The 14,008-nt window shown below is 42.8% G+C and overlaps 1 non-coding gene across 1 annotated transcript; it reads right to left on the bottom strand.

The window, feature by feature from the left end:
- Nucleotides 1-1,479: 1,479 nt before the first annotated feature.
- Nucleotides 1,480-1,616, bottom strand: LOC111823286. The gene has a single exon (XR_002826311.1). It is a non-coding gene; the product is annotated as a small nucleolar RNA SNORA2/SNORA34 family (small nucleolar RNA).
- Nucleotides 1,617-14,008: the final 12,392 nt, after the last annotated feature.

Here is a 14,008-nt window from a genome sequence, read left to right as displayed (position 1 = left end):
AGTTCAGAACCACACTTTTGAGGTCTCTCAAGAGGCTTCTAGAGTCTGTCGATAAACTTGATGAGATGTACAGGAAATCTAATGAGACCCTCGATGGTGTGATAAAGGACCATCTAGAAAGTAAGCACACACTGACTGAAATAAAGAATATTATACAGACTCCCAACAGCAGACCAGAGGAGCACAAGAATCAAGTCAAAGATTTGAAATGCGAAGAAGCGAGAAACACCCAACTGGAAAAGCAAAATGAAAAAAGAACCCAAAAATACGAAGATAGTGTAAGGAGCCTCTGGGACAGCTTCAAACGTACCAACATCAGAATTATAGGAGTACCAGAAGATGAGAGAGAGCAAGATATTGAAAACCTATTTGAAGAAATAATGACAGAAAACTTCCCCCACCTGGTGAAAGAAATAGACTTACAGGTCCAGGAAGCGCAGAGAACCCCAAACAAAAGGAATCCAAAGAGGACCACACCAAGACACATCATAATTAAAATGCCAAGAGCAAAAGACAAAGAGAGAATCTTAAAAGCAGCAAGAGAAAGAAAATCAGTTACCTACAAGGGAATACCCATACGACTGTCAGCTGATTTCTCAACAGAAACTTTGCAGGCCAGAAGGGAGTGGCAAGAAATATTCAAAGTGATGAATAGCAAGAACCTACAACCAAGATTACTTTATCCAGCAAAGCTATCATTCAGAATTGAAGGTCAGATAAAGAGCTTCACAGATCAGGAAAAGCTAAAGGAGTTCATCACCACCAAACCAGTATTATATGAAATGCTGAAAGGTATCCTTTAAGAAGAGGAAGAAGAAGAAAAAGGTAAAGATACAAATTATGAACAACAAATATGCATCTATCAACAAATGAATCTAAGAATCAAGTGAATAAATAACCTGATGTACAGAATGAACTGGTGATTATAATAGAATCAGGGACATAGAAAGGGAAAGGACTGACTATTCTTGGGGGGGAAAAGGGGTGTGGGAGATGCGGGAAGAGACTGGACAAAAATCGTGCACCTATGGATGAGGACAGTGGGTGGGGAGTGAGGGCGGAGGGTGGGGTGGGAGCTGGAAGGAGGGGAGTTATGGGGGAAAAAAGAGGAACAAATGTAATAATCTGAACAATAAAGATTTAATTTAAAAAAAAATGAACTTCTAAAAAAAAAAAAGAAAAAAAGAAAATCAACTTTAGAACCAAAACCCATCAGAGCCATTTTTTACTTCTCTATTGCCAAAAACCCATCTGATGACCCATTGTTCAACAGGCATTCTTGCCCAGGAGTATAAACTGGTACAGCCTTGGCATTTTGATAGAAATTCAAATTTATAAAGCCTTCAACTTAGCAAAAAAAAAAAAAATCATTACCTACTTGGCTCTCTATATGCATACTTAATGCCATTTACTACATTGTTTATAATTGCAAATGGAAACCCAAATATCCATAGAATAGTGCTAGTCAGTTTTTTTTCCAGATGTTTCTTTCTAATGAATTGACCATTACATTTCCTAAGTTCTGAAATGGCCAACAGACCATAGAAAGACATTTCTTTAGGCTCCTGCTTGAAACCAGCAGCTTCAGCAAACTGCTGGCCTTGATTCAGGGCCAATCCACTTAAACTTTGAATTTTCATTCCCCACTTGCATGTATGTCTTACTTGGTCTTTCCTTCTCTCTTTCTGTTCCCTCCAATTCCTCTTACCTCCAACCACCATACTCACTCTCCTAAAGGTTGACTTTAATTAGGGGGCTTACCTGTTCAATAATCTTCAGCGGTTCACCATTACTCACCAAATTGAGTTCTGACATTTAAGGCCCAATATCATATGACCTGCCAAACCCTCTCCAACCTCATTTCTCACTTCCTTTCACATACAACGTGGAGGAGGAAGAGCATGGCTCCAGAGTCAGGTCCCACTTAGTCCAGCGATGGCTTTGGGTAATTATCTGAGCCTTTGCTCCCCCATCCATAAAATGGGAGCACAGATCTCATTTGTTGTTGGGAGGATAACATGAGATCAAGTACATAAAGCATAATACCAGGCATACAGAAGGTTAAGAAGGTAAGTGTCAGATATTATTACTTTTATTACATCACTGCAATCAAACTGAATTGCTTAGTTTCCCCCTACAAGTTTTAGGATTTATTTTACATCCCCTACTTTTGCTCATACTATTCCCTCTGCCTGCTGCTCTCACTCATCACCTTCACCTTTTGAAATGCCCCCTATACTCAAAGGCCCTGCTGTTTCTCTAAACTTTTCCTTGACCACCAGCAACAAGAGCTCTCCCCATGCCCCTCTGGGCTCTTGGCTTCCAATACTGCTGAGGCACTTATACTGCCTTCTGGTGAGCTGTGTCAGACTTTATCTCCCTATAAACTAGGGTGGGCCTTCCTTCCCTAAGATTCCCTTCCCTTCCCTAAGGGCCTTCCTTATATTTAATATCTTCTACACAACCCAGCATAGGGTCTGTCGCAGAGGTGAAAATTGGGAAACATTAATCAAAAAATTAAGTGGATGACATTTCCACTGGGTGAGTTTCCTGTTTCTCAACCAAAAAAAATCCATCTTGATTGCACAAATATTTATTAAGCATCCTATTAATCTTACTAATACATCTTATTAAGCCTAGCATTAATGACTATGGCCCTTGTCCTCTTGATGCTTACAGCCCCATTCAGAAGATTATATTCTCAAAAAGAAAATTGAGAATGAGTTGGGGCAATATTTAACAATGTTTAATTAACTATATAGTTTAATTAACTATAATCAAAGTTCACAATGTAATCCAGACAGGTTCCTGGGTGGTCCAGCTAGAGAGGAGTCTGGATGGTTTAGAGGGGGAGGAGGGACGGGCAGAGGCAGAAATCTTCACTGGAAGGTTGAGCTCACTGAAAGACAGACACATTTAGGTTGGGAACGTAGGGGAAGGGGTGATTTTACAGCAGAATAATTACTAGTATATATGCTGGGTGGGAAGGGGGCAGATAAACTACTAAGAGTGTGCCTCCCACTAAGTTAATGATTCTTTGTGCTGGGATACCGGTGGATGTCAATGGACGGAGTGACCCTGCTCACATGTATAATTATCATAATCATACACACCAGGGCTTAACATTTACCTGCCAGAGGTTGACGGGAGTAATAGGTGTCTGCCAAACCTGTAGTTGAATGAGAGCACCTGCAATTCCTAGAGAATTCGCTTTGATTAAAGAAGTTTCTGAGTTTTATTACTTTTCTATTTAGAGACTCTAAGTTGCTGTTCTGATTGATAAGGTCACATCTCTATGCCACAACCTAGGAGAAGGAGGTGGGACTTCCCTCTCAGCCACATGCGGCTTAAGGAAGGCATGAGCGGATTGTGAGTTATGGGATGTAATTTAAGGGATCCTAAAAAGAAACTGCCCCCACGAGCCCGTCCACATGCCTGAAATGACACCATGCTATATCACGCAGTTGTAGCCAGTTCTCGTCTTACAAATGTAAGTCCTCCTGGGGAAAGCCACTTTCTTCTCTCATCTTTGGTTTGAATGCGAATTGCATTCATCGGAGGGGAGGAGAGAAGGCATAGCCATAGAAGAAGGATGGAGGACAGGTTCCGGGAAGGAAAAGTGTGCACAAATCACCACCACCCTGTCTGGTCTAAAGGGAAAAGCCTCCTGTCCAGAGAGGCTGGATTCCTCTGCTTCTGCAGGAGGCTGCACTGCGCGGGCTGTCAGCGCGGTGGAGCCCACCCCTGGGACGTGCAGAGCTGCAGGTCTCCCCTGCCCCCGGGAGGGAGAGCACGTGGGAGGGCAGCTGACCCTGCGCGATCCTGGGGGCCGTGAATGCAGTTATGTAAGGGCTCATGAGACCCGAGGGCCAGCCTGGCGCTGCAGTATGGGCGCGAAGTGACCGACGACCACGCGAGATACTAATCAGGTCCCTGCCCGCCACAACCCTGGCAAAGGCTTCAGTGAAGGCCCCGGAGAGGATGCGCGCCCGCTCAACCCGGGTCCGCCCCGCGCTGCAGCTCTCCAGGGCCCACGAGGCCGGCTCACGGGGAGTTTCAAGTTCAGGTAGACTGCAGGGGTTTCAGCGAACGACGTGTTGTATCCGAAGTCGAAGTTCACGGGATCTTACTTCCTTCTCTAACTCGGTTTTCATCTTCTGTCTCCAAGTGACTCTCCCTGGGACTCAGCCCGCAGTGCCCAGGTGGTGCTCGTGCTGCCACCTGCAGGTGAAAGGGGGAATTGTAGTTGGTGGCCAGTGACTGGAGGGAGGATTTCAGGACAGGGTTGAGTGGATTTCAGATTACTGGAATCACTGACGTTTAAATATGTTCATTCCAAACAGAACGGCAATTGGCAAAAGACTTATCTAGCCTCCACACGTCCTGTGGAGGTTTCCCTGTAGTTTGGTTTTTCATTTGTGGATATGGAAGGGATTTGATGATATATATTTGCACAAATACAATTAGGTGGTGTAAAACAGATGTTCACCACCAAAGCATGTAATTGATCCACATAGGTCAGTGCTGGTCTGTTACTGGTGCCGCCTCCATGATGTCACTGTGATTTCCCCCCTGTCGGCTCCTCCTTGCCGATATTGTTCAGAGTGGCCCCTGTGACACCACCAGTGGTCATCATCTGAATCACTTACAGCCCCGTGGGTTACCCCACCACCCTATACTCCTGCACCACGGCGACTCTCTCTGCAGGTATCCCAACACCCTAGTTTTGAAAGTGAGAGATTGCTTAAAAGATAATTTTAGAACAATTCCATTAGAGTGGTGGGTAAGAGCACAGGCCCTGGCTGCCTAGGTTTGAATCCTGACTCCAACTTTTTCACCTGGTGGCCTGAGAAAGTCACTTATTCTCTCTATGTCTGTTTCCTCGCCTATGATAGTACAGTCTCCATAGGATTGTTGTGCATTTTTAATGAGAGAATGCACTCGAGCACCTGCAGTACAGTGTACTGCGGAAGAGGATGTGCTCTGAGCATGGAATGCCCAGATGTGTGTCCAGGCTCTGCCACTAGCTAGTATGGGGGATATGGGATAAGTTACTTCACTTCTCTGTGCCTTGGGTTTCTCATCTTTCTTCCCTGACCTATGCTGAGCTCTGTGAAGCTCAGGACTGTATTTAGCATCTTAGTTGTCTAAAAAGTTTTTCAATATTCTGTCTCTAAGAAAAGAAATGCAGAACAGAAACACTTTTTACTGAACAGAGTCAGAAAACATGATATTACTTGAGACACTTGATAATTGATCTATCCCAATCTATAGAGAAAGAGATTTAGAATACATTTTATCATTTTGGCCAAATATCCCAAGGGAAGATCTTCCTTTCCTGATTAGTAATAACAATAAAACAACTAACATATATGAAATGTCGCCCTAACCGGTTTGGCTCAGTGAATAGAGCATCTGCTCACGGACTGAAGGGTCCCGGGTTCGATTCTGGTCAAAGGCATGTACCTTGGTTGCAGGCTCAATCCCCAATAGAGGGCATGCAGGAGGCAGCTAATTGATGTTTCTAACTCTCTATCATGCTCCCTTCCTCTCTGTAAAATCAATAAATATTTTTTAAATAAAACATATATATCCAATGTCAACCATGAGCAGGCACTAGACCAAGCATGTTACACACCTAGGTTCATTCAAGTCCTTCCATAAACCCCATACTCTACTTATCCTCTTTTTACGGATGAAGAGGTAGGCTGAGAGTTGGGACTTGCCAGTGTCACACAGGTAGTAAGTAAAGTAGCAGAACTGGGACTTGAACCCAGGCCTGTCCAACGCTGAGAGAGAAGGCTCTCACCTCTGGCTGGCTAGCCCGCCTCCCAGGAGTGGCAGGGCAGCAGCTGCTGGCTTGCTCAGGAGAGGTGCCTGATGTGGAACAACAGATGCGCTGAGTGTGTGCATGCTTCCTACCCCATCTGTCTGGCTTCCTTCGCTTTGATTTACTTTGCATTTCAATTGGTTGAGGTTTATACCAGAGTCATCTTCTTTGGCTCCTTTCCTGCCTGTGTCTGGCACTCCTGGCCTTACTCTGGCCCCAGAGTGCTCTCTCCCCTAGTTCCTGGCACCAGGGCAGGAGGCAATATCCAGTGTCAGAGAGCAGCAAAGCCCTCCATGGGACAGATGAGCACTTGCCTTCCCAGCTGACTGCGCCCATGCCTCTGACGAGTGGTTTCAATGACTGTCAGTCAGTCAAGACCTTGTCTCTCCCCCAGCAAGTCCCAAATGCCCAGCTCACAGGGAGCAGCTGCTCCTCACGTGCTCCTGGCCCCAAAGGCCAAATGTTTCCTCTTGTTTCATATAGTCCTGGCCTCCCCATTCTCTTCCCATAGCCCTGTTTGGTTCCACCCATAGGAACCTGACTTTATAGAGAATGGATTCTTATTGGATTTATGCAAACAAACACATTGCCATGAGAATAATAATATTCACTCATTAAGGGTTGTTAAATCCTGGAGGAATCGGGTAGGGAGAGAAATATAAATGATTCCATATTGCTTATGTAGATATAATTTACCAAATCATTCTAGGGAAATAAATAAGCTTCCTAATATCTGGAATAAATGATAATCTTAAAATGGCATGGTTATAGACTTGACCATAAAACAACTGACAAAGAACCTTGCTTTTCTGTAAGATATAACATTCCAAGATACTAGTAACAATTTCTTGGCAAATAATAATAATTATGAAATAACATTAAATTTATATTCTTAGATTCGATGTAGAGTTTTAATAGGTAAAGAACAAATAGCCTGCAGGCATGGCTCAGTGATTGAGTGTAGACCTATGAACCAGGAGGTCATAGTTTGGTTCCTGGTCAGGGCACATGCCCAGTTGTGGGTTTGATCCCCAGTGTGGGGCGTGCAGGAGACAGCCGATCAATGATTCTCTCTCATTATTGATGTTTCCATCTCTCTCTCCCTCTCCCTTCCTCTCTAAAATCAAAAGTATGACTTTAAAAATTTCATTGCATTTTGTCATAGCAGGCTAAGACCAGTGTCAGCCCCGAGAGGGTGGTTAGGTTCTCTATGTAGGGTAAAAGTATGCCATGTAGGGTCAGGTGGGTGCACCAGTTGGTCAAGGGAGGGGAGTGCACAGGTAGGGTAGGCAGAGAGGAGTTCTTATCTTGTTTCTGCAGGTGCCGGCCATCTGCCCCAAGCCATGGGGAAAGACTCATAACAACATATATTTCCGAAAACATGTCCAAGCAGGAGAGATGAAGGGTAGTTCATCCTAACAGATTTCTCCCTTTGTTTTTCTATCTGATCCTCACAGAAAAAGACAGCTTAAAAAACTAATTCAGTGGTGCCTGTCTTATATCTCATAATCTTGCTAGACATGGTCTTTAAGTTTTTAAAACAACTTTACTGAGATATAATTTATATATAGCTTAAAAGTGTTCAATTTAATATGTCTTCACATACCAATACACCTGTGACATCTTTCCCACGGTCAAGATAATGAACATATCCATCAGTCCCAAGTTTTCCTGTGTCCTTTTGTAATCCCTCTCTCTACCTCCCTGTTCCCATGCCTAGGCAAACACTGATCTTATCTTTGTCACAATAGAAAACTTTGAATTTTATACAAATATAATATATATGTGTATGTGTTAACTTACAATGTGTACTTTTTTTATCCAACTTCTCAGCATTTTGAGATTCATCTGCATTGCTGCATGTATCAATATTACATTCCTTTCCATGGCTGAGTAGTGTTCCAATGTGTAAATATGCCATGATTGGTTTATCCATTCACCTGTTGATGGACATTGGGTTGTTTCAAGTTTTTTATTATTACAAACTAGAAGCCTGTTGCAGGAATATTCCTGCAAGAATAGGGCTTCCTCGGGCCAATCTCGCCACCAAGCCCCGCTGCGCACAGGACCGCACACGGGGGTCCCAGCTGGGGGTGGGGCTTAGGTGGCTTGTTCGCGCCAACAAGCCCCGCCACGCTGGACCGCACATTGGGGTCCCAGCTGGGGGTGGGGCCCAGATGGCGGCTCGAGCTGGCTCGCCCTGCCTGCAGTATGCAAATTAGCCACCAACTTTGTTGGCAGTTAATTTGCATATCGCACTGATTAGTCAATGTGAGGCGTAAGCGAAGGTATGGTCAATTACCATGTTTGTCTATTATTAGATAGGATAAGGCTTCTATAAACATTCATCTAAACTCTTTGTATGGACATACGTTTTCATTCCTCTTGGGTAAATATCTAGAATTGAATGATTAAATCACATGGTAGGTATATTTTAAGTTTTTAAGATACTGTCAAACTGCTTTCCAAATAGCTATACCACTTTACATTCCCACTAGTGTGTACAAAAGTTTCAAGCATTCCTTGTCAGCACTTAGTATGGTCAGTGTTTTTAATTTTAGCCTTTCCAATAGGTCAGAGGCATGCTCTCATTGGGGCTTAATTTGCAGTTCCCCAATGACCAATGATGTTGAGCACCTTTGCTTGCACTTATTTGCCATCTATATATCTTCTTTGATAAAATGGCTTTTCCCAAGAAAACAGAAACACCCATCAGAAAGGATATATGCACCCCTATGTTCATAGCAGCACAATTCACCATAGCTAAGATCTGAAAACAGCCTAAGTGCCCATCAGTAGATGAATGGATTAGAAAACTGTGGTACATCTACACGATGGAATACTATGCTGCTGTAAAAAAGAAGGAATTCTTACCATTTGCAACAGCATGGATGGAACTGGAGAGCATTATGCTAAGTGAAATAAGCCAGTCAATGAAGGAAAAATACCACATGATCTCACTCATTTATGGATAATAAAGACCATTATACACTTATGAACAAAAATAGATCAGAGACAGAGCAGCCTCGAACAGACTGTCAAACTACAGTGGGAAGGCCGGAGAGGGTTGGGGGGGCAGGAGGGGAAGGTAAGAGGTCAACCGAAGGACTTGTATGCATGCATATAAGCATAACCAATGGACATAAGACGCTGGGGGGTAGAGGAGGCCAAGGGATTGTCAAGGGCGGGGAAAAAAGGAGACATATGTAATACTCTTTATAATACTTTAAGCAATAAAACAATTTAAAAAATTCCACATTTATAACCATAACTCCATAAACCTAAACTTAGTTTTAAAAAACTTATGGATGCAGGTATACAGAGGAGTTAAAACTCATCAAACTGTAGATTTAAAATAAGTACATTTCATTGTATGTAAAGTATACCTCTGTAAAACTGATTTCAGCCCTAGCTGGTTTGGCTCAGTGGATAGAGCATCGGCCTGCAAACTCAAGGGTCCCAGGTTTGATTCTGGTCGAGGGCACATGCCCTGGTTTTGGGCTCAATCTCCAATAGGGGGCGTGCAGGAGGCAGCTGATCAATGATTCTCTCTCATCATTGATGTTTCTATCTCTAGCTCTCTCTCCCTCTCTCTTCCTCTCCAAAATCAATAAAAATATATTTAAAAAAATATGAGTAAATGAAAAACTAAGTGTTCCCTATAGAGTAGCGTAGAATGTTTATAAAATCATTAAACAGCTCAAAGGTAAAATTAAATGCTTATCTAGATCCAAGAATTGCCTGGGTCTGCTTCTAAAAGCTTTGTAACCTAAAAAGAAATTAAATATAGGAAAAGAAAGAGCAAGTTCAAACTTCAAATTTATAAAATAAAGCAAGCTCTTGAAAAAGATTCTAGGTAGAAAAAACACACACACACAAAAGCCAATGTTCTCACACTAGCAGGTTTGGCTCGGTGGATACAGTGTTGGCCTGCGGACTCAGGGTCCCAGGTTTGATTCCGTTCAAGGCCACATACCTCAGTTGCAGGCCAATCCCTGGCCCTGGTCGGGGAACACATGTGGAGGCAACCAATTGATGTGTCACTCTCACATCGATGTTCCTCTCTCTCTCTCTCTCTCTCTCTCTCTCTCTCTCTCTCTCTCTGTCCCTCTCTTTTCCACTCTCTAAAACTCAGTGGAAAAATATTCTTGGATGAGGATTAGCAAACACACAAAAAAGCCAGTTTTCTCAAGAGCCAAATACTGGACCAACAATTCAAAAACTATGGATTACACAGTGCAATTAACTGTTGCAATGAAATGTTTTGTTTCTGTTTTTTTTTTAAATATATTTTATTGATTTTTTTTTTACAGAGAGGAAGGGAGAGGGATAGAGAGTTAGAAACATCGATGAGAGAGAAAAATCGAACTGCTGCCTCCTGCACACTCCCTACTAGGGATGTGCCTGCAACCAAGGTACATGCCCTTGACCAGAATCGAACCTGGGACCCTTGAGTATGCAGGCCGACACTCTATCCACTGAGCCAAACCAGTTAGGGCGCAATGAAATGTTTTAAAGTGTGCAATCTATGTATATAAAATTTGCTGAGTTTACAAACTAGCATCTCCATTATTTTGTATTCAGGTTGCTTATAAAATAACTTTTCTATCTGAAACATCAGAAAGCAGTAAAAACTGGCTAAAAATGCCTGAAAATTGCATTTAGCTAAATTGTAATACTTTAATATGGTTAGACAATGATGCAATCATCAAAGAGATCATAGCAGGCCACAAAGCCCCTATTTCAGTGAGCAATGGCAATGGATCATACACATTATTTGATCCCAGTGGGACCCCAAAGAGAAGGCAAACTTGAGCTTTGGGATGCAGCAGCTGCAGCAATGCAGGGAACAATGAAACCTAAACATGGCACTCATCGACCTTTCAAAAACATTTGGCAGTTTCAGGGCTGGGCCTCTGACAGCTAAGAAGAAAGCTTGGCAGCCTGGAGGGCATCTGCTTTGACAAGTTTCCATGATGTTGTCAACTCCCAAATTTTATCCTTAGCCCTCTTGCTTGAACTTCAAATTCCCATATTCAACTGTTTTTGCAACATCTGCCCTTACTGAACAGCTCTCTCAAACTCAAGGTGACCCAAGCTCAACTCTTCGCTCTGCCTGAAATGTGCTTTATTTACAGTCATCTCCATCACAGTTAATGTTTACGCTGTACCTTAGATGGCTCTTCAGCATCTAATGAAGATATCGCAGGTATCAGGAACTTTTTATTTTATTTATTTCAGTTGCTTCCTCTTCCATAAACTTACTCTACTTTAGTTCTCTGGGTGGTAGCAGGCTTTCAGTCCTTCCTGGGCATTCCCAGAATCCAGTCCCTCATCCTGGGGAAGGCTGAGCTGGGCTGGCCAGGACCTGAAGATCTTAGGGAAGGAAGCTCAAGGATCATCCCGGAAGCCTGGATTCAGTTAAGGTAGAGAAAGTGGATTAGCAGAGTGGTGACCAACCACAATAGCCTAGGTTCAAGTCCTAGCTTCACCATTTACTCACTGTGAGACCAGGCAAGTTTTTACCTTCTAGAAGATTCAGGTCCTCATCAATAAAATGATCATTTTGGAGAGAAGTGTTCATTAAATGAGCATATATATACATTTTACTTGTACATAGTGAAAGCTCAGTTAACTACTGGTGGTTACACTTTCTTGAGCCAGAATTTTAAAAATGAAATTGATTTGAGAGCTTAAAGAAATTCTCTGGAGCCTGGCCAGGTGGCTCAGTTGGTTGGAGCATTGAACCATACACCAAAAAGGTTGTGGGTTCAATTCCTGGTCAGGGCACATATCTAGGTTGCAGGTTCAATGCACAGTTGGGAGGCAACTAATTGATGTTTCTTACATTTCTCTCTCTCTCTCTCTCTCTCCCCTTCCCTCTCTTCCTCTCTTTCTAAAAATCAATAAAAACGTATCTTTGGGTGAGGATTAAAAAATTATAATAAAAAGAAATCCTTCTGAAATTCCTGAATAACCATACATAAAATACTCATTGAAGAACTGAAATGGAAAAAAATCTTCCAGAAATATTATTGCTTCACTTCAAATTTTTTTGCATTATTCATCCCTTAATTCCAGACTCATTTATTGAACACACACAGTATGTCACTGTTCTAAATGCTGCGAAAAAAATCAGTGAAAAAACAGACAAAAATCCCTGTCTTTCTGGGTCTCACCTGCTACATTTCACATAAGAGGGGAGGACATTATTCATTTGGAATTTTAAATAGGGTGATAAGGGAAGGCACATAATACTGTATTCTGAGTTGAGGAAGATACAAAAATATCTTAAAAATATAGTCCCAATTCTACAGAAATACACAGCCTGGTTAAGGAGACAAGTGGCATTCACTTGGCAGCCAGTGACGAAACACACAGTGCGTGATGTGAATGACTGCTGGAGACACGAAATGCTCTAGAACAGCGGTTCTCAACCTGTGGGTCGCAACCCCTTTGGGGGTCGAACCACCCTTTCACAGGGGTCGCCTAAGACCATCGGAAAACACATATATAATTACATATTGTTTTGTGATTAATCACTATGCTTTAATTATGTTCAATTTGTAACAATGAAATTGGGGGTCACCACAACATGGGGAACTGTATTAAAGGGTCGCGGCATTAGGAAGGTTGAGAACCACTGCTCTAGAAGGTCAGAGAAGCGGGAGAGCAGGGGAGGGCTGGGGCCCAAAGATTCATTGGCAGAAGTGATCTGGAAAAGTCTCACAAAGGAAGTGGCATTTAGCTGGAAATAGTGAAGCAGGATTCCCCCCTGCTCTCCCTCCCTCCCGTTAGCTGCCAGGAAGCAGCTTGTGTTGCAATGGGCTGAAATGAAACATTAATCACGGCCTTTTCCAGGAAGATGTTGTGATGAGAAGACACTTATAGGAACAGAAAACCATCACAGTGGCTTTAGAGGGCCCAGACATGGCCAGTCAGACGGGGCTGGAGGGAGAACACAGCTTTCACAAGGACAGGCTTTGAATTCAGTACAAACCAAACCGCTGGAGACTCAGTAACCTCTGTATCCAGACTTCTGTAGCATGAAAGTGTGAGTGGGCCACAGGGGGCCCTGTTAACCAGCAGGAGCTACCAGCAGGAGGTCCTCCTGTGTCTCTTTCCTGGGTCTTTGAGTTTGCACCTTTTCTCTATAGATGTGGCCAGATCCCACGATGGGTCTGTGTTAGAGGAGCCCCAATGAACACACACAAGATGGTAGCCAGGTACAAAATGGGGCCTGAAAAGTGTGAGTTCCTGGTACCCCTCTGAGGTTGGAGTGCAAGGAGAGAAAGAGGTCAGGATGTGTGAATCGGTAAACAGATTGGTTCTTTGGGCCTAAATGAGTGTCAAATCTCCGAGGAGTCAAGCACATTAAATTCACTCCTGCTAAACGAGGCAGGCACGGAATTGCTCTAATAAACTAGATGGGAGCAAAAACAAGTGACATGTTTAGATAACTGGGGCCTAAGGTGAGCCACCAGAGTGAACTGAAGATGGAGAAAGAAAGAATTCTTGATTTTTCTCTCCATTCTCCATAGGGAATTGCTATTGGAGTCTTACCTTTCTTTTCTCATGTGCTGGGTAAAGACAGTGGCTCTTGTAAATATTGCGGTTAAAACCTTAGGTGTGAAGAAAGATGGGCCTGGGTTCTCATCCTGGCTCCCTTGATTAGCAGCTCTTTGGCCTTGAGCCAGTTGCTTTGCCTCTCTGAGCCTGTTTCCTCCTCTAAAAAATGGACATAATAATGTGATAGGGGCATGATGTCTGCAACCTAGTCTTAAATGATCCAGCATAGACTATACTGACCTATGCATCACGTATATCTGTATCTACGTATCTACAGAGAAATAAAAAAAATTAGGCAAAATATTAGCCGTTGCTGAATGTAGGTAAAAGAGTATATAAGCAAGCATTCATTATACTATTCTCACAATTTCTATGGAAGTTTGAATTTTTTTAAGTAAAAAGTTAAAAACTTCTCTAGGAGACTTCTGATCAGGCAAAAATGGAACAATGTCTAAATTTATTTTTCTGCCTGAAACAACAACAATTGAAAAACATACACCAAGAAATAGACATATAAATACATAAAACAATGGTTTTCAGGGCATGGACATTGGACCGGGAAGCAGTGTCTCCTAAGAGGTGAGAAACAAATGAAGCGAGTCCTACAAT

The sequence above is a fragment of the Myotis lucifugus genome, unplaced genomic scaffold, assembly GCF_000147115.1.
Source record: "Myotis lucifugus unplaced genomic scaffold, Myoluc2.0 scaffold_444, whole genome shotgun sequence".
Lineage (NCBI taxonomy): Eukaryota > Metazoa > Chordata > Mammalia > Chiroptera > Vespertilionidae > Myotis > Myotis lucifugus.
The sequence above is the reverse complement of the archived record's forward strand: the minus strand, read 5'-3'. Positions and strand labels throughout refer to the sequence as shown.